This window comes from Dryobates pubescens, chromosome 18 (assembly GCF_014839835.1).
Source record: "Dryobates pubescens isolate bDryPub1 chromosome 18, bDryPub1.pri, whole genome shotgun sequence".
Taxonomy (NCBI): Eukaryota; Metazoa; Chordata; class Aves; order Piciformes; family Picidae; genus Dryobates; species Dryobates pubescens.
Window position 1 is genome coordinate 12,600,258 of NC_071629.1, and position 20,583 is coordinate 12,620,840.

Below are 20,583 nucleotides of genomic sequence, written 5' to 3' on the forward strand. Positions count from 1 at the left end.
CTGGTTTACCAAACAAGAGATTGTAGAAATGTTGTTGCAGAAACCACTGGCATTTCAGGCTTCTACTTACTGTCTTTCATGCACCCATTCTGCTTCACCCATTTGGGCACTTTGGGAGATTGGGAGATGCAGCCAAGTCCTATGTCTTGTTGGGAGAGGCAGCGTAGCTAACAGAAACACCATTTTTCTCCTACCTCAAGAGAGCTGAAGTGTTTGCAAATCTCTCTGCAAATACAGATCTAGGGATCCATGGTGACCAGGCACTTATTAGCTTGCCCTGTGAGAACAATGAGGCTCACCAGCACCTTTGTTGACTCTGGGACAAACTGATCACTCAGGCCTGTGGGCATAAAATGTCCTGGACAAGAGCTGCGTTGAAAACTGGGGCTTATACTGCAGATAGCTGACCTGCCGCTTCCTCCCAGTCTGCTCCTCCGCCCCCCAACAAAGCTCTAAAGTGAAAGTTAATGTTCATAACAGTTTTGAAAAGAGTTCAGACTTTTCCTTTAAATTTTGGCTGCCTAGTGCAAATGTAGTTTGTTAAAACCCAGTTGTTTTGTCCTGAAACTAATTCAGGAAAAGTCTGAGTAACCATGCACTGGGTGTGGTATTGCTAGAGGGGAAGTGGGTTTGGGGAGAGGAGGTGGAGACCTGCAGCTCCACAGAGGTGCTGGGGAGACAGTTACAGAAATGCTTGCCTCTCTGCTCAAAAGAATTGCCTTTCTCTCAAGGTGTGCAAATAATACACTTCACTGAAAACTTTTAGTGAAAGCTGCAATACTGAAAGAGTTATCAGACTACCTGAGATGTGTAACAGTAGGGGATGTAAAATTCTGCTCTGCTACTGCAGCTCCCACGTTGCAGAGTGATGGCATGGCAGCCTCCCATGCGGATTGCAGGCGCGTACAAATCAGCTTCTGTTTGACTGGAGTGTTTCTGCTCGTGCTGTCAGAAAAGCTTCTGAAGTGGAAAAACACCAAGTGACTGGAGACAACTGACTTGCTTGTTATTCTAGTTTATTGTAAAAATATTTAAGCTGTGACAAACCTGGCTAATGGAGCACTCAGAAGTTTAGAAAAGAAGGAGCTCTTTTGGTTTGTTGTTTGGTTGGTTGGATTTAGTTGATTTTTTCCCCTCTAAAAGAACATGAACATGAGTTTGATGGGGACTGTCCTTAGATCAGAACTGACCCCCTCTCAACTTCTGCATGTCCCCTCCTCGCCCTCGCCTGCTCTTTCATCTTGATCAAATGCTACTCACTGGTTTCTAACTTTCACTTTTTAACTAAAAGCTAAGTTTGGGGGCGTTGCTCAGATTTTTTCATTTAAGGTCTGGTGTTCCCAGCTGCTCCAGGGTCTGTGATATGCATTCTTGTGTAAGCACAGCACACAAATGAGAAGCAATTTAAAAATACCAAAAAAAGAAGTTTTAAAAGCAGAGCATTCCTCATCTAAGGCTTTTCTTGTTTTAGTCAGATTCCACAATACTTCAAGGAGGGTAAAGAGGATGGTGAGAGGAGAGCAAAGGCCAGATCTGCTGTGGCCACCCCAGGATTAAGGATTTTGGCATGAATGCAACCAGAGCAGCTCCCTCTGGCATACCTAGAGGTATGTCATGCAACCAAAGCAGCTCCCTCTGGCATACCTAGAGGTATGTCATGCCGCCTACCACAAAGGCCCAGGGTCAGTAATTGTAGACCCTGCTCCTGGGAGAGGAGAAATGTTACAGAGCAAACAGGAGTCACTGCTTAATTAAGTCTGTTCTTGAATACTGGGCCCTCAGCCACAGAGGAAAGAAAACCTGTGAAAGCACCTTACACAGAGTCAGCTTTTGACAGCATCATGTCAGAAAATGTAGCCCAGACAGGAGCCTGTAGTTAGCATTGGCTCTGGGGGCAGCCAGGCACACTCCGGGTAGCGTCGTCTTCTTGCTGCAGGTCCCTCACATTGTCATTTGTGTGTATTTCTTTTAAAAAGTTTCATGATTGCTCATGCAGAGAGGCTCTGCACCTCAGTGAGCATGGGGCAACCAGCTGTCCCTTAGGAAACTCTTGTCTCCCAGGGAAACTGGCATTGCCTGGCTCAGGATTTGTAGTGCCTTCTCCAGCACTGCTGGGGTTTCTGCTTCAAATGGAGAGGTGTGCTGAGCTGTCAGAATAGCTTTTGCTTAACTGGAAGTTGCTCTGTGGTGTTTGCCAGATGAAGCTGAATTGCAGAATGAGATGGAAAACAAGCTAAATGGTTTCAGTCCTGTGGTTATTTTTAGGGCAATCTGCTGGATTCCCCCCACTGTTGGCATAGCCATTGAGTGGGCTGGTGTGCCAGCACCCAGGTAGGGGAGGGAGAAGATAGAGATGGGATGGATCTCCTCTACTGAAATTGTCCGTGGCCACCAAATAAAAAAATGGCCTGCATCAAACACCTGCTTGAATATACATCCTAAACAATCAAAAAGAAATTAATCTGATCTGAACTTCTTTCCTGGAGTGAGTAGGAATTTAGTACTTTCTGGAAGTTACACACATTCCCAAGGTCTTCATTCAGTTTCTGTTGAGTATGGCCTTATTCTCCAATCTTTCAATGAACACACATTTGAGCAAGGCATGGAAGGACCCAAGACTCATTTGCTTTTTGAATGAAATTGGGTTTTTCCATTTTATAATTCCTTTATTACAGGAGGCAGCAATAAATTCCTTACTGACAGACAGGAATACTTGACCTGAAAAATCTCAACAGCCATTTCGCTCAAACCAGGTGTTCTCGACCAGCTCACTTTTTCCAACAGCAGCACCTGCTCTCTTCCATGTCATTAGTTACATCATAGGTGTAGATTTTGGAATTGAACTTACTTGAACTGATTCAGTGGTTTAGTAATTCAAAGACCATCGGATGCTGTGATGAGAATGAAGCACAGGGCAATGCCTTTCCTTTGTTCCCCTGTTCTGCGGAACTTGCTCAGGTTTAAAAAAAAAAAAGCCACCAAAATAGCAGACTTTTGCCAGAAGAGTTTTTGTTCAGATGAAAATAAACTTTTGTCTTGTGCAGATGAAGCATTATACCTTTTTTTTTAGGTTGGTTTTTTTTTTTGTATTTGTAAATCTGTGAGGAAGCATTAAACAGTCATCTCTGTTATGAAGGAGTAAGTCACTGATAGAGGGAAGGGACTCCTCTTCCTGGTGTTTCATCGTAATGTTGGTTGTATATATTTGCACATTAAACTGTGTATCTTTTTTTTTTTTTTTCTAATAAATTAATATAAAATGTAACTGTGATCTTTAATTATTTTGATAAGCAAAGGTGCTCTTGGGGAAAACTTACCCAGTTTTCATTTCATGCTTTTTCCATTTTTAAAATATCTTATTAGGCTGTGACTGTTCTTGGAAATTATTTGGATGCAAATTCAAACAAATTTGCAAACAAATTCCATACACCTGCCTTTCAGGAAGGTTATTTGCAAGTGACTTCAGAAACAAAGAACAATGAAGTTGTGTGACCTGGGCTGATGTCTGCATCCTCCTGGGGCTGGGTGAGTCACAGACCCCAGCCCCAGCTCCTGCATTGCCATAGCCAAGGGACAGAAAGGAGCTGTGCTTACAGACCAAATATGTAAACCACTGGCCTGAAAGCAGCCTTGAAGAAAAGGACTTGGTGGTGCTGGTGGTTGAGAAGCTCAACATGAGCCACCAGTGTGCACCTGCAGCCCAGAAAGCCAGTCACATTCTGGGCTGCATCAAGAGAAGCGTAGCCAGCAGGTCAAGGGAGGTGATTCTGCCCCTCTACTCCACTCTGGTGAGACACCACCTGGAGTACTGCATCCCATTCTGGAGCCCCTGTTACAAGAAAGATATGGACGTGCTGGAACATGTCCAGAGAAGAGCCACAAGGATGAGCAGAGGGCTGGAGCACCTCTCCTATGGAGACAGACTGAGAGAGCTGGGACTATTCAGTCTGGAGAAGAGAAGGCTCTGAGGAGACCTTATTGTGGCCTTCCAGTATCTGAAGGGGGCTACAAGAAAGCTGGTGAGGGACTTTTGAGGGTTTCAGGTAGTGATAGGACTAGGGGGAATGGAAAAAAAAAGCAGAAATGGGTAGATTCAGATTGGATGTTAGGTCATGAGAGTGGTGAGACACTAGAACAGGTTGTCCAGGGAGGTGGTGGAAGTCCCATCCCTGGAGGTTTTTAAGGCCAGGCTGGATGTGGCTCTGGGCAACCTGATCTAGTGTGAGGTGTCCTTGCCCATGGCAGGGCGGTTGGAACTAGATGATCTTTGAAGTCCTTTCCAACCCTAACAATTCTTTGATTCTATGATTCTAAGTACAAATTTGTTCAGCATATGCTCTGGGCTTGGATACAAAGACCAGTTGTTATTTAACCTGATCCCTTAATTGCTCTGTGCTGAGGAGTGTTGTTGCTGTTAATGTGATTTCCACATGCAGCGAGCTGGGAATGTGGGATCCTACACGTGCCCACCTTGGGATTTTGAAGATGAAAGGAGGCAGTCCATGGGAGCAGAGCTGAGTAAGCCTAGCTGCTAACCAGCAAGGTACTTTGGGAAATAGTTTATTTATTGCTTCAGGCAACTGTCACTTTCAGATCTGAGTGCTTTGTAATTCTGGCTGGATACCTTCTGTGGTGAATCCAGGGACTTGTAGTGCTTAGAGAGCTGGTGATGGAAACTTGGCTCCGCCACTCAAGAAGCACAGACACGTGTGATTTAGATAAGCCTACGCCTGGGGCCTGATACAAGGGAACTGTGTGACATTTTGTGTTCACTCCTACAGGGAGGGCAGGTCAGATAAATAAAAGGTCAGATAAAGTTTGACTGCCGGTTCACAGGCTGCTTCCATGTCCTCTCTCCAGTGAGAAGGGAATGGCCCTTTCAGCAGGGAGTACTCCAAAAAAGTTACTTCCCTCACCTGCACCAGCTTCCACACCCTCTGAGGAAAGTACACCATGTTGAAGGCACCAGCACCTCTGCCACCATCATCCTGAGCTATGGGGTACTTTCAGAGGTGGTTGTCACAGGGGGTTCCAGCACCAAGAGCATCCCCACAGGCAGGGACAGCACAGCTGTGGGGCCCAACACTCTCATCTTGCAATCAAGAATCTGAGCTCTGCAAGTAAACAGTGCTGAAATGAAGCAGTACAAGGCTGCACAAAATTCAGGAAGCTCTCAAGACTTCTCACACTTCTGTGCAAAGTACTTTGCTGATTAGATAAGGAGAGCAAACTGATAGCAGTCAGTATGGCTGTGTAAGCACTTGGTAGAGGTTAGCCCCTCTAATGACATCCACACTGCAAACCACACAAAACACTGCCCTGAAGCAAAAAGCCACCAAGCAGCCAGCCAGTTACCGAACTCGGGTCATCTTCACTAGCAGGAAACACAACTTTCTCCAAAAAGGGAGTGATTCCCAGTTGCCCTAGTGCTTTACACCTCTTTAACTTTGTTGGTTAAGGTGCAATTGCTTTGAGCTTTTTTAGCCTGAGAAGCTCAATAGAACTCTACCTTACATCTGGGCATTCCTGTGTAATATCCACGCTGGGCACTGTATCAGTGCAAGGATACAGGTCTGGAATCACAATGGTAATGTTTCATTTGTACTTTATTTCTCCTTTTTCATGTATGTTCCAAGGGACAGTGGCAGTAACAGAGATGACACCTGGTCTGTGGAGTCTTAGTCCTGGCCCTGCTGCCAGCAATGAATGCAGACTGCATGCTGTGTTTTGACAGGTCTTAAGATCTGCATTTCCCCATCAATCATCATCTAAAGCTTCTCTTCCAGTTGTTTTGGGCAGAGTGCAGAGGGACGTGGCTCTACCAGTTATACATATTCATAGGACTCCCTGGGTGCCAGCAACAGCACATCCAGTGCTTAAACACAATGGATGCTCTGGTGGAGGGCTCAGCCTATCCCCACCTGGAGAGCTGATCCCTGGCCTTGTTGTAATGCAGGAGTGAGCAGGGAGTGCCCCAACCTGTTTTGTTCTGCTTTGATATTTGATTTTCCTTTCACACTCAATTTTAGCATAAGATCATTGTTATTCAGCCCCACATGCCTGCTCTGACAGCTTGGCGATATCAGCCTTGGCAGACCCATGACTGAAGAGCCCTTGCTCTGCTGGTGGGCTCTCATTGAGGGTTTTAAAGCTTCACACATTTTGGAGGTGTTTTCCATGTGTGTGTTCATGGAGGTCATTGTTGCAGTTTGGTTTGTCTCTTTATTCAAAACTGTTCAGTGCTTTGTCCAGCAGCTCAGCCTTTTGGAAGGACCTCTGACAGTGCCGCTATCTAGAGACACCAGGGTTTGCTACTACTGTGGTTATTTCTTAGCTCCCTTCCCCACACAAATAGCACAGAGCAGTGGGGAAGACATACTCTGTATTTTTGACCCACAAGATAAAAAACAGATTCCTCACATGAAAGCAGAATCTCTGCCACCCACCCCAGCAGGACACCACTCTGCAAGCGCCTTGGCTTTCTCTGAGAAGCCATGGAGAGTTTTGTAGAGTAATGGGATGCTGGAAAAGGCAAAACATCAAATGAAGGCAGCACTGGCAGGTCTCTGCTAGTGCTGGAGGAGATGCCAGAAGGCAAACATAGCTCTTGCCTTTGGGTTTCCAGATCAAAGATCAGGATGAGCTTTCAGTGCAACCTTTTGTACAGCCTGAGAGAGACAATTCCTCTACAGAGAGAGATGTAAAATTGACCATGAAGGGGATTCGTAAAACCTCTGAGGTCTCAGTAACTCATTAGTCTCTCTGTTTAGTATTAACATAGCCTTTGGGAAGCAGCCAGGCTTGCCAGGCAAAGAGAGACAAGGTTTCAAACAAGAGGCCTGGTGGGGTGGTTTAGATGCCTCCACCTCTGGGGCATCCAGCTGAGATTTCCTTCCACAGCTGGGGTTTCAGGGACACTGAGCTGTTCCCCTTCAAAACTAAAGTACCTTAGGACACATTCAGCCAGGGGCTGCATGATCCCACCATGGCTGCAGGGACAGACTGACCTTCTCCCACCTCCTTCCACTGCTGCTTCTGCTGAGCAGCCTCACACCCCACCAGAACCCACAGGGCTGCACCCAGGCATCTTTGGGCCCCAAAATCCATACTAGCAGAGGCTGAGAGCTTTGTCTTTGGCCATGGGAACAGAGAGCCCTCCATCATTCATATCTCAGGCTATGTGCTTTTGGATTATGAGGTATTTATTTTGAAGCACTGAGCAAGCCCAGCATACTGACACTGGCAAATGAAGCTCCCCCAAAAAGGTGGGGGCTTCCCAGCTTCCCTCCCTGGCGTTTGGTGTATATTTTATCCATGAAGATGAGGTGGTCAGCAGAGTACTGGGCAGGCTACTTACAATTCCAAAAGAAGAGAAGTCCTTCTTAGATTATTTTTTTTTATAAAAAAATGGAAGATTTGTCATTTCTTTGGTTTGACTTCCTTCACAGTTAGTCAGAAATCATTAGGAAATGCCACAGAAGGAAATCAGTCCTGTTCTGCCTGGTCAGCAGAAGGAATGTGTGCATGCAGAGCAGGACGGCGAGGCGGGCTCTTCCCGGGCAGAGCTGCGTGATGCAGCAGAGACAGCTGAGTTTACTTGTGTGACATATAAAGTAAAAATGACAGGGAGACAAGATAAAGATGGATTTCCACAATCAGCACATCCAGAATCTAACTTTTGCACAAAATTACAATTTAGAATAACTCCACAAATGTCAATAATTTCCCCCCATGTTTATATATAACAAGAAAGCATCTTTTACCATCCACACACCTCTTCAGACTTTGCTTTTCTCTAAACAGGCTCAAATGACACCAAGGCTCATCAAAGAATTATTCCTATTGCAGCCTTGCCCGTGTCTTGGGAGACCTTATTGTGGCCTTTCAGTACATAAAGGGGGCCTAGAAGAAAGATGGTGACAATCTTTTTAGCAAGGCCTGTTGCAGCACACAGAGGTTGATGGTTTTAAACTAAAAGTGAGAAGATTAGGCTAGATCTAAGGAAGAAATTTTTTATGCTGAGAGTGGTGAAGCACTGACCCAGATTTTCCAGAGAGGTGGTAGTGCCTCATCCCTGGAAACATTCAACCAGGTTGGACAGGGATCTTAGCAAACTCATCTTGTTGAAGATGTGCCTGCTTACTTACATGTGGTTGGACGAGACGACCTTTAAAGGTCCTTTCCAATTCAAACCATTCTATGCTTCTGTGATTTCCCTGCTTCCTTTTTCTGTAGCCCTCTCACCAGTGACCACACCATCACTTCCCACTGCTGGGCTAGCCCAAAAAGCATTCAAATGTTGTTACTTGCCTCCAGCCTCTCCAGATCAAGTTGGGAAAGAGATGTTTAGGTGTGATTTCATCAGGTACAGCAGCCTATACATGTATGGTTGCAGAAATGGAGACATCTAAGTGAAAGGACCATTTTTGCCCACTTGAAGTGTCATGTTAATTTCCCTGATGAGCTCTTCCTAACTCTTCTGACCACAGTTGTTCATTGCAAAAGCAGAGTGAGGAGCTAGAATGGCTGGTCTATAATGGGAGGGGTAGAGAAACCTGTGCCAGCAGGTCCCCAAGGCACTGCAAGAGGTGAGGAAAATAACCTTTACAGGCAGGAAAGCAAGTATGTCCCACCCTGCAGTTGAACCAAAGCATCCACAAGCAGAAAGAGGAAATGGTTCTGAATTGCACTTTGTGTTCATCAGGGTTATTTTTCCTGTGGGTACCTTTCATCCCACTTTCCAGGGAAGCAACAGGTTCAAGAAGCTCCATGGCTTAAGGAAACAGCCAAGATCCTTCTGCAGGGTAGGTCCAGCCATGCACCAGCACACTCACACCTGGCCATGGGGACAGCTCTGTGTCCCTGCCAGCTCTTGGTATGGGGGCATTGGCTTTGCTTAACAAATACGTAAGATGTCTCTTTAGTTTGAAAACCCTGTGGGAGCTCCTCTTGTTGCATGGATCAAGAGAGATTTAGACTGGACACTAGAAGGAGGTTCTTTGCTATGAGGGTCATGGAATATGGGAATAGGTTGCCCAGGCAGGTGGTGGAGGCCCCATCCCTGAAGACATTCAAGGTCAGGCTTGATGGTGCTCTGAGCAACCTGACCTAGTTAGGGATGTCCTTGCTTTACTGCAGGAGGGGTTGGACTAGATGACCTCTAGAGGTCCCTTCCAACCAGTGCATTCTGTTATACTGTGAAACACACCCAGCTGTTGTTACTTCTCCCTTTCTAAGCATCCAGGGGAGAGTCTCAGCCTTGTACTTGGGAGAGGGAAACCTGCAGCCTCAGAAGAGACAGCAAAAGTCATGCTCATCTGGAAGTCTTGCCAACAAATGCTGTACCTTAGCCGCAGATTCTCAGTATCTCTCACATTAAGTCAGAAAAGACTTAAAAATCAGACTTCCCTGATAACCCTGACACTTGCACCACAGCCAGGTGGAGTCCTCTGCCTGGAGGAAAAAGCTGACACAAAGTCTTCAGTGCTGTGGGGCAGTGGTTGGTGTGAGATGGGACCAGTAACTTGAACCCAGAGCTGAGCAACCTGATAGTCAAACCATGGTCTGGCCACTTCCCAGGGCAGTGCTCACTTCCCTCCACACCAGCCATCACAGGACATAGGGCCGAGGTCAGGTCTGATGAGGAGAAACCCAATGAGAAGAGCTACTATGTACAGGGTGACACTGTGACAGGCAAAAGCAAGCCCTATCCTGCTGGAGCCAATACCCAGCTGCTGCTTCCACAGGGAAATGACAGGCCAGAAGCCCCTATCATGTTCAAGCACGCTTTTGTAGGAGGTTGACAGCAGATTTAGGATGTGCACAGGGTGACTGTAATTGAATGGGTGAGAGCTCAGGATAATACAACTTTCATGTCCCAAAACATTACTTATTTATTTTGGCTTGGAAAGCATGCAAACAGCTGTCTTTCAAAAGGTCTAGAGTCTCTCCTTATCTAATGTTCATATCATAAGTGACCTTGTGGTCATCACCCCAAACAGGAAGGGGGAAAAAGGGGAAATTACTTTGGTGAAAGAAGGTGCTTGGTGCTAGTGAACAATCCCCATAAAGATTGTCACTTGTCATGGGATCTGTTTGTGCTGTGACTGCTTTAATTTCCATCCTCAGGAAATACCACAAGGCACAGCTACAGGGGAGAGTCAGTGCCAAGATCTGGTGGAAACCTCAAAAGGAATATCTGCTGTGTCAAGACAGAAGACAAATCACTACCACTGCTCCTTAAAGACTGATCTTCCATTGTGAAACCTTTTGGGAGAAGTGGTCAATCTCTATCTGTTGTCTGGTGCCATTTTTATGGAAGTCTCCATGTTATGTTATGTTTCAGTGCTGAAGAGAGCAGTTCTTAGAAAAGTAAACAAAATTGGTTTCCAAAGACCACATTTTGTCAAGCATGGCACTGGGTGGGTGATGCTCAGCAGTATTCCTCTCACTCTTTTTCTGCTCAGAGGGAAAGGAGCCCAGAAGTAACTCGTGCGGCCTAGTTCAACTGGAGGGGAATTCCTGGACTTAGAGGACTTAGACCTTCAAGGCAAAGCAATTCACCTGGATTTCTTTTCACAAAAGGACATAATTTTCCATCAACTTGTTGGTAATGAGAACAGGCCAAGTGCTGTTTTGCCTGACACTAAACTGACTGAAGAAGTCACTGCCTGTGATTGCCCATTCCCAGCCTCTGCAGTGACCACTGCCAAGGCCCAAGAGGTGCAGCTCACTTCTGCCACACCTCATGACCTGACTCTAGGATTTACCAAAGTAATCCTGGATTTCTGATGTGGGTTGTTCTTCAGTAACCCTGAGTTTGACACACAGGAGAGTGCTCAAGGACAGCTGTCAAGCAGAGCTCACCTCCTCACCCCTCCTCTCCAGGACACTGCCCCTAGCCTTGTGCTCCAGACACCTTTCCCGTGTGCTTGTTCTTATTTCACAGCCTATCTGAGAAAGACTCCAAACCCCAAGGGGCTGCAAATAAAATAGTATGTACTGGAATTAAAAAATAGAAACACACCCATATCAGCATGAAAAGTGGTTATATCTATAGTGCACACACACACACACACACACACACATATATATAGCTTGAGGATATGTATGTATTCTTGAGAAGCAGAAGACATCTGTCGCTCGTGCTGGGGCTCAGAAATGTGTAGAGTCCAGCCTGGAGACACACCATTCCCACAGGGAGATCAGAGTTTCTATTTTGGTTTCTGTCTTGCTGCCTGCTGCTTCTGCTGCTGTCTTGTGCACACCAAAACCTGGGACACTGTGTGCACACCAGGAGCCCCCTGTGGGGGGACAGTGGCCAGACTTCATTCATACCTGCTCATGTTGCCTATGGGATTTCTTGCAATTATTGGTCATTGGTTCTGGTTTTCCAGAAATGGGGACCAATGTATGAGTTGCTGCTGCTCTGGGATGGGAGTGGTGCCACTAACCATGCAGCCCCTCAGAAGCAGTGCAGGTGCTGCTGGCCAAGCATTTGGGTATGCAGCAGTTCAGAGTTGTGAGAGCTGGATGAGCTGGAAACACAGATCAGCCAAGTTACAAACATCTTCCCTCCAGTGCCACTAGCTTCTTGTCCCAAAGAGATAAGGCAGACAGTGGTATCTGGCTGTGCCCAGGCACAGGGCTGCCAACACCCAGAAGCTTTGGGGTGGAGAGGCTCTGAGATACACTGCAGTCCTCCACTCTTGGACTCTGCTCCCAGCACTGCATGCAATAGGCCTCACAGTCCCTGTTCTTGTTATTTTTACCAACTGAAGCAGGCAGACAACTGTCCATGTTAACACAGCTGTTTTCACTCTGTGGCACACAGGCTTTTGTGCTTGTTGGATGGCTGCCCAGATGCCCTGTGGAGGGTGGTGTTCTTGGGCACGAGGCACAGAGATACTCATCGCCCCAGGAACACGGTGCCCGTAACAGCTAATCTTGGGCTGAGGTTGGTCTATTGCCCCCCACTCCCAACCTGTGACCTGTTGGGTGCCAGCCCTTGACCCAGTCCAGTGGCAATCAGCACCTCCATGAAGGAAGCACCCACCACATCTGCCCAGCACCCTCTGTAGCCCCATGGTGTGATCAGTCTTGATCCTGCAAGAGAAAGAATGCCATTTCCCTCAAGAGCCTCAAGTCACACCTAACCCTGATGTGGGATGCCCATACTGACTGCTTTCCAGTGGGTTTTTTCTGCTCCCCACAAACAGAGACACTGCAACTTTCTTGAGGGTGAAAGAGTGGACTCAGAAATGGTGAGGCTGTGTTGTCCGGGCCAAACTGGCCAGAGGTTTACCTCATCATTTCTGGCACATCTTCTGCCAGCCATAGGGACTCCTGCAAATGAGGACTTCCTTTGCACAGCACCACAGAGCCCAGTTCCATTCAGTGCCTACAACTGCATTGCTTTCTTACACCAACCCCACTGCTGTGTGAGGAGGAGAACCTTCATCCATCAGTGAGACAGTCTGTGTGCTGGCACATTAAATCACATCTGCATTCAGCAGACAAAAATGCTGTCAGAACTGGGATGCGCAGGGGGTTGCCAAGACTCACTTTCTACTTTTGCTGATTAATTCTACACACTGAAGGAGAACTCTTGCTAAAATAGGGCTGCAGTTGTGATATGATGTTTAAGAGCACAGGGATTGTGAGACCAGTAGTAATGGGTGATATTGCTGAACAGGCACGATGGGGTAGCTGGAGAAAACAGCATGAGGCTTTTCAGGACATAAATGTCTCTGTTGCTGCCTGCATACTCCTTCAGCCTGTGCAACTTCCATACTTCAAAATAAGACAGGAACCAAAGCAACTGTCTGTGATGGGGAAGCCAATCCATAATTGACCATAGTTAAGAGGTAAAGCAATAATGTTGTGAACAGCTAATGCAAGCTTCAGTTTTAGCTTGCCACAACACAAGGTGAAATAAAGCCATGCTGGCTGAGAGTGAGCATGGGTTTGAACTGTTAACTTGTATATGTTTCGTTCTTCAGAAATGTGGGCAAGAATCAGCCAAAGGGCTTTCAGCAGCCAAACCAACTTTATGCTGGCTCTCTATGGAGCAAGAGGCACTGCCCTGTGCCCAAAATGTTACATTCTGGTAGAAAAGAGCAGATGTGATGGAAGCAGAATTGCTCTGTAACCCCTCAAAAATACTTTACAGGGGAGTAAACAGTTCTTCTCTCCCTCTGAGAGAGGATATTTTGTGAGAGAGCTGGTCCTGGAGCCTCACCATCATCAGCTAATTAATTTGTTGTTGCTCTCTTTGGCTCTTCTCCAGTGCAATCAAAAGCAGGACCCAGCTTCCTGAGCCTAGGCCCACCCAAAGCCATTATCACCCAGCCAGGCAATGCTCTGAGGCTAACAGCACACACCTTCCAGTGACCTCATCTCATCTCCAGCACGCAGTCAAGTGCCATTATGGTTCTGGTCTGCAAAGCTATGCACCACAGGGAGCCTTCATATCCCTCATATCCCCCCAAAAAACAGAACCCCAGTGGGGTTTCTGCAGGTTGTATGCCATCTTTTTTCCTTCCAGATAATGGAGTGGAGTAGAGAGATGCTGGTTAGTGAAACCAGCGTTGTAGTGCTGATATTTTGTACACTTGTTCTGACATCCAGGATGGTGACAGCTTGTGTAAAAAGAAGGCAAGAGCCCAGAAAGGAATGTGGTACTGTCTGCTTGGCCTGCTTTCTAAAAATACTGTGCATAGTTCTGTCACAGCAGCTTCTCCTGTCCCTGCTGGGCTGATGGAATCTGATTTTCAACTTATTTTCCTGGAAGGTCACACTTTGCCACTCCCCTCCCCAGTAATTCTTGATCCCACTGCCCACCTTACTATCAAAGAAGTGAATGTCTGGAAAAATACTGAGGTCTTGCAAATTTTGTGAGAACAGGTAACCAGGCTGAAAAACCAGGCCACAAAATGAATTAAACCCTGAGAAAAATCTTGATGGGAGCCTGTGCCTCATTAGACACCAGAAAATCCACTCTGCTTTAGTCACAGTTTCTCTCTTATGTGGATTCACTGGTGTTTAATGGATTCACTGGTGTTTAATGAAGCAGGAACTCCCATTAAAGCTTTCCCTGTGGTTAGGAGATCTGCAATGTGTGGCTTCTCTGGTGTCTTATAAGCAACAGAGTTGTGCTGCAGCCTTGGAGAACCCAGTCTGTCAGTCCCCAGGCACAAACCCATAGGAAGTTATTTGCTAGTTTATTTACTAGTTCTGTGGCACATGGAGCTGCTTATTAGATCCAGCATTTTCCCATAAAAACAGACAAAAGGAGCAAAGGGAGAATCAGGCAGTGTACACCAGGAACCATTTTATCCCAACCTGTCCTGGACTGTGACCTTCCCCAACTGTGACCAGCCCCTCATCTGTTTCTAGGTATTCTCAGCTACTTCCATGAACACCCTGGCTTGGGTTAAATTCTCAGTGTTGCCGGTATCTTCACTGGGATCATTTTAAAAACAAACAAACAAAAATCATTCTTGTATGAAAAATTCCATCTCCTGGATGATTCTGAACCCACTGAGTTTCAATGGCATTGACTTTGTGCTTGTTCCATCAACAACAGCAGGCAATTCAAGCAAGCATTTCAGTTTCAAAACACTTGTAACCCTACTGTTTCCATCTACTTCCATTTCTGCCTTTCAGGATCAGCTTTTCAGAGGTTTGTGAGCACTGCTAGCACAGCGAGATACCTCAAGGCCATTTCACAAGTGCCTCAGCTGGTTTGTCCATGTCTGTTTCTTTGGTTTTTTACAAGTCTAGATAAAAGGTATGTGCTGGTTTGCCCTTATCTTCTATTTCCCTGATACACTAAAGGAATTTGATATGTTTTGAGGTGGAAGATTTTCCTTTATAGACTTCCGCAGCTTTGTCCCTACTCATCCATGCTCAGCCAAATGTCTCAAATTTATCATCAGATTTTGTTCCCGTTCATTTATTTGGTATAAAACTAATACCCACTGAACTGTAATTTCCAGGAGTGCTTTAAGCTGATTTTAATACCAGATTATTTTTCATTGGCAGTGTTATATGTTTTTGGAGGCTGTGCTGCTGGCTCCTTCCTCTGTTGCCATGGCGCAGCCCAATCAGTGCAGTGGCCCCACCTCAAATCCTTCTTCCTCAAACGTTCCTCTTCCTTGGAAATACTGCAGATCCTCTCCATTCCACAAGCTGTATAATTTTATCAGTATGATGATTTTAGCTTTTTTGATCTCCAGGGTTATTGAGTCTGTAGTTTAATTGACCAGTATCAGAGCAGTGAACAGCTCTTGTGGTCCTCCAAGCCTCAAATACTACTAAGCACAACCAGAATGCAGACAAGCACCCAAGATTCTTACATTGCTGGCCAGAATAAAAATCACTAATTTAATTCCTGCCCCTTTCTCTCCTAGTCTGAGGGGCAATGTGGACTGCTCCACTCTGAAAACGGGCCTTTTACAAACCAGCAGTGGCCATCTTGTTGTGGGCTGCCAAGAATGCTTCACAGCCCACAACAAACCAGGCTCTGCTCTCCTGCTTGAAAAGGTTTTCAAAACATCACCAGTTATGGCCAAATCAGCACCAAGCACCTGGCTCTGGCCCCTGCATGACACCTTTGTCTGATGGCCCTGGGCAGCCACTTGCCCCCTGAAATGAGTGCCAAGGTGATAGAAACAGAATGGGTTAACACACGGACAGCTGTCAAATCCAAGCTCCCTGAAATGTCTGGAACAGAGCTAGCCACGACTTTTTTTCAGATGACAACTGTGTTTCAGTAGGCGCCTGCTAAAGCCAGCAGCAATTGTCTACATCAAAACTGCTTGCATGCACCTACACACACACATACACAGCTCTAGCAAATAAACAGGGTTTGTCCTGGCACAGCCCCAAAGCCAAAACAGGGCTCTGCCCCCACCCCCTTAAACCAAAACTTCTTCCAAGCCTAAACTTCAGATCTTGAATTTGCACAAAATTCCTCACTCAGATCCAGCTTTTCAAAAGCTTTCTTATAAACCTACTCATAAAGTAACAGGCCAAACTGGAACAAGTTAGAACAATTATATTACACAAATTACATCACATTGTAGTATTTCTTTTGTTTCCCCACTGAGTTGCAATTTCAAGCAGTGAAGTCAAAGGAAAGGTACTTTCATGAACCTTGGTTAAATGCTCAACAGTAAGAGTCAGAACAGCTTCTTCACCAAACAGAGGCATTTCTACAGGGAAGTACTTCAGAAATAATACAGAAACCTTCTCAGCTATGGCAATATTGACAGCAGTACACCTGCAGGGAAAACCATTATTCTGTGGCAGGAGTGGCAGCCAGCTGCTTGCTGCGGGAGCTTGCTGTGGGGCTCTGCCTTTTTTGTCTCCCAGCATTTCTGCAACTGTGGCATAACTCCAGCTTGTTTTTTCCTTCCCCTTCTTTCTTTTCCTCTTTCTTTTCTCCCTTCTCTTTACCAAGTCAGCAATTTCAAAGTTCAAATTTCATCAGCAGCTGGAGAGGCAGAAGTTGGAGCTGGCTGAGAGGCAGAGGGCTCCTGGCAACTAGCTCTGCCCCAAGCCACCCCTCCTCAACCAGAGACTGGATGGAAAGAAGGAACAGAGGAAGCGTGACTTACCCTCATGTGACAGGGGATGAGAAAACCCTGTGACTTTCACCAGTCATACACTGTTGAACATGTCTGCAGGACACTTGGAAAAGAGGCTTAAAAGCCTCAGGGATTGTGTCTGATTTCATGCATCTTGTGCATTCCAAAACCAGCCCTGAAGCAAACCTTATCACAACTCAAGAGTCCTCTGATGGTCCTGGAGGAAAGGGATTTATCTCGGACCGATAGAGGATGAGTCAAGCATGGCTTACAGTGTCACAGGCCTTTATGGAAGTAGAAATCTCCTTTATTCCAGAAACCACATCAGATATCAAACTATGTGAAAGTGCAGATAAAATTCACTGCATTTTTTTAGTGCAGCCTCAAGACCCAAGAACCCCAGCTCTGCTGCCACTGTTACATTTCGTTCCCTTACAGGCAGTTGTGTAAGCAAGGTGCTCCTCAGACACTTCAGTATCCTAAACTGTGTGCAGCTCTGCTTGTATCTCACCCTTTTGTGGAGACATCTTACTGTCCTCCAAGAGCAAAGCTAATGGCACCAGTTTAATTCTCCTAGGTTTAAACTGGGATGGAATAAAACAGATTAAATTTGTCATTTTTAGATCACAATCACAGTATTTACCCCCCCAAAAAAATTAGTATTTTTATCTCACATCTTGCTAGCAAAACCACAGCCACGGGTAAGGTAGGTTCTGCACTGTTTTGGATACAGTGTTGTTGAGCAGATGGCATTTATTGACAAACCTGCTGCTAAACTGTTTGCATTCCCGGGGCTGTAGGTGCAGCCAGCCTGAAGCACATTCACTACTCATTACCAAAATACTCATTTCCCTAAAAAAACATCTGTGTCAATCAGTCATGGCAGAAGCCCAGAAATGTCCCAATCCCTCTGCCACCCCTACCTTCCCTGCACTATTTATACATGTCCATGCCTGGAATATTTTTCCTGTCTCCTTTCTGAAGTCTTCATCACCCACCCTACAGTAAACACAGGACAGCAAGTTGAGTAAGACATAAATTGTACATATAATTTTCCAGGTTTACATCCTTACAAACACAAACTAAAGTCCATAGGTGCAGAAGAGTGGCTGAGAACAAGACTTGCTAATGTAGCAGCCCTAAAAACATCAACACTTCCTTGTCTCCTTGAGACCAGCAATGCATTTGGCACTGGGGAGCTAAGGGAGAGGTGGGTAAGGTATCGCTCCATCACTCCCTAGGAGCTATTTATATACCCCTCAATCAAATTTCTATGCAACAATTTGCGTAGCTAATTGAGTGTCTTTCATGGTGTCATGGCATAACCCTCTGTAAATACATCTTTAATTTAGGATGATGAATGCACCTTGACACTCCACCGTAGGGGGTGGTAGCTTCTACTTCTTTGCCCTTATCTGATTCAGAAGGTGTAGAATTTCACCCAGACATGCTCTCTTACTAACAAACCAACCTCTACATTGCATCAGAAATGTAGATATGTCTCTTACGGAGGATAGATGATGGTCCAGGCTGGCATGTCATTGGTTTCTTCCTCTCTGTACCTACAAGAATTCTTTTTCCTTCACTACCAGATTCATAAGACTTCAGATGTCTTAATAGTCTCATATCTGCATATGTGTTGAACAATAGGAACAATACCAGATTGAAAATGAATACGAACATAGAGGTTGCCCAGGGAGGTTGAGGAATCTCCTTCCTTGGACATCTCCAGTACTGTTCTGAATGGGGACCTGAGCAACCTCATACACCCCTGAGGCTAGCCCTGCTCTGAGGTCCATCAAGATGAATGAGATGGAAATTGTACATATAATTTCCAGTTTCTCATCTTTACAAATATGAAGTAAACTTCATAGGTGCAGGAGAGTGGCTAAGAGCAAAACTTGCTGATGAAGCAACTGCAGCCACCACATGACCTCCAGTGGTCCTCCCCAAAATATATTTTCCTATGCTTCTATGACCATGGAAAATGCATATGTGATACATTTTATGATTTGGAATAATTCTTTTGAGTGTCTCATCTCATCATAATTTATTGTCAGAAATAGGAATTACACAGTCACTCCCTCGTTAACTAATTAAATTGAAAGAAGGCATATCTGAGATGGCCTGAACACCAACAAAAAATTGTTTCCTACCAGTTGGCTTCCAGGCTTCATAGTCTGTGCTCAGTTTGTGGCGTTACTCTCGGCAAAGATGGGTGCTGAAGCGTGTGATCTCTAGCCATCCATGCTGTTCACAGGATGGCTTCAACCTGGAGCAAGTCAAGGCACTGACTGAAGAGCAACATTTGAACTCATATTTGGGCCTGACTAGCACACTGAGTAAAGACAGAGCCATAGCAATGGGAAACACTCAATTCAGGCACATTTAAGCTTTCTGAAACAGAGTAAAATAAGAGAGTTCCTGCTGAGGGTGGAGGTAGCACAGAATAGCTGCTGTGCTCACACCCTCACTTAGTGCGTAACAGCCTCCCTGTTTAGACAAGCCCTAAGAGACGTAGACATTTATAATGTGTATTTAATCTTTCCATCTCTTCTTTTCTTACTGTTTTGATGTTTCTTCAGGCTTTGAAGACTCAAGATATGGTTGAGTTTATCTTCCCCAGAAACTACAATACTTTAGGCAAAAATAAGGCCGCTAGGAATTGCCTGCTGCCAGATGGACTCATTTTTGAAGTAACCTCATAAACTCCTGGGCAAAGAAACATGCCATTGAGTGCATGTTCTTATGAACATTTGGAGGAGTGGAGGAAACCCATGGAATGAGAGAATAATATCTGTCTGTTACAAAGAACAAAGGATTGTAGTTAATGAGCATGTATAAATCTGAATGTTGGGTGTAAAAACAGTTTACGTATTTAAAGTTGTAAGTGCTGGTAGGAAGACATATCAGCCGTCCTCATTCCCTGTGGTAACCAAGTTGCCTAAAAGGAATGTGCTGAAGCACTAATAAATGCCCTCTGTGTTGTACAAATAGTACAAAAAGACAGGAATTTTTTATGTATTAGTGGAATATGCAGCACCGTGGATGCGAACATTTCCCGCTTTATTGCTCTTACGCGTGTAATGCAGTAACAGCCAGCTGGGTGTTTAGCCGTCTAGTACACATATTTATGGAGCATCTCACTTGAGGGATAATGTAAGCAATAAAGCTTTAATCAGCACCCTGAAATACGAGTTGACTGTCAGAAGCTGCTAGATTTTTGTTTATAACACTCATATTCAACTGCCTCCTTATTACTGTCCTTATTTTTTGTGGTTTTACTTCAAAGTTGTAAGCTAAAATAACGATTGCTGTACGTGCAGATCTTCTGTTTATATGAGTGTTCACACTTATATTAATGTACTATACATGCAGAAGTTAAAAAAATACTCTCCCACGAAATGGCATGGGAAAGCTGAGTGTTCTGGTTGAGTAGTAGCAATGCTGCATTTATTTCCTCACTGTACTGTGTCTGGCTGGGATGGAGTTAATTTCCCCCACAACAGCCCTCACAGTGCTGTGCTGTGTATTGGTAGCTAGGAAGTGGTTGAAGACACACCAGAGTTTTGGCTACTGCTGGGCTCGGTGGGCACCTGGCATCCAGCCAGGGTCAACCCACCACAAAGCCTCTTCTGCATTTTTAGCCAAGTAATTAGGTGGTGGTACAAAGAGGGCCAGGCTACAAAGACAGGGGAACTGTGGAGCCCATGATTTGTAGGCTGTTTAACCGTGCTTGCACTGTACATTAAAAGCAAATGATGATGGTTTGAAACATCTTCCTGGTAACAGTCCAGCTGCAATGGGCCAGTGTTTGTATCAGAGAAACAACTGTTGCACCTGGCAAAAGATGTGCTTGCTCTCCTGTTTGCTTTCCAGAAAACATGTGGCTGGACCTGTCACCTGGTTCCAGTCACTCTGGGAGTTATTAAAACATACACAGCCCATCTCTTCAAATCCAGGTCAATGCCATGCAGCTGCCAGTACTGCC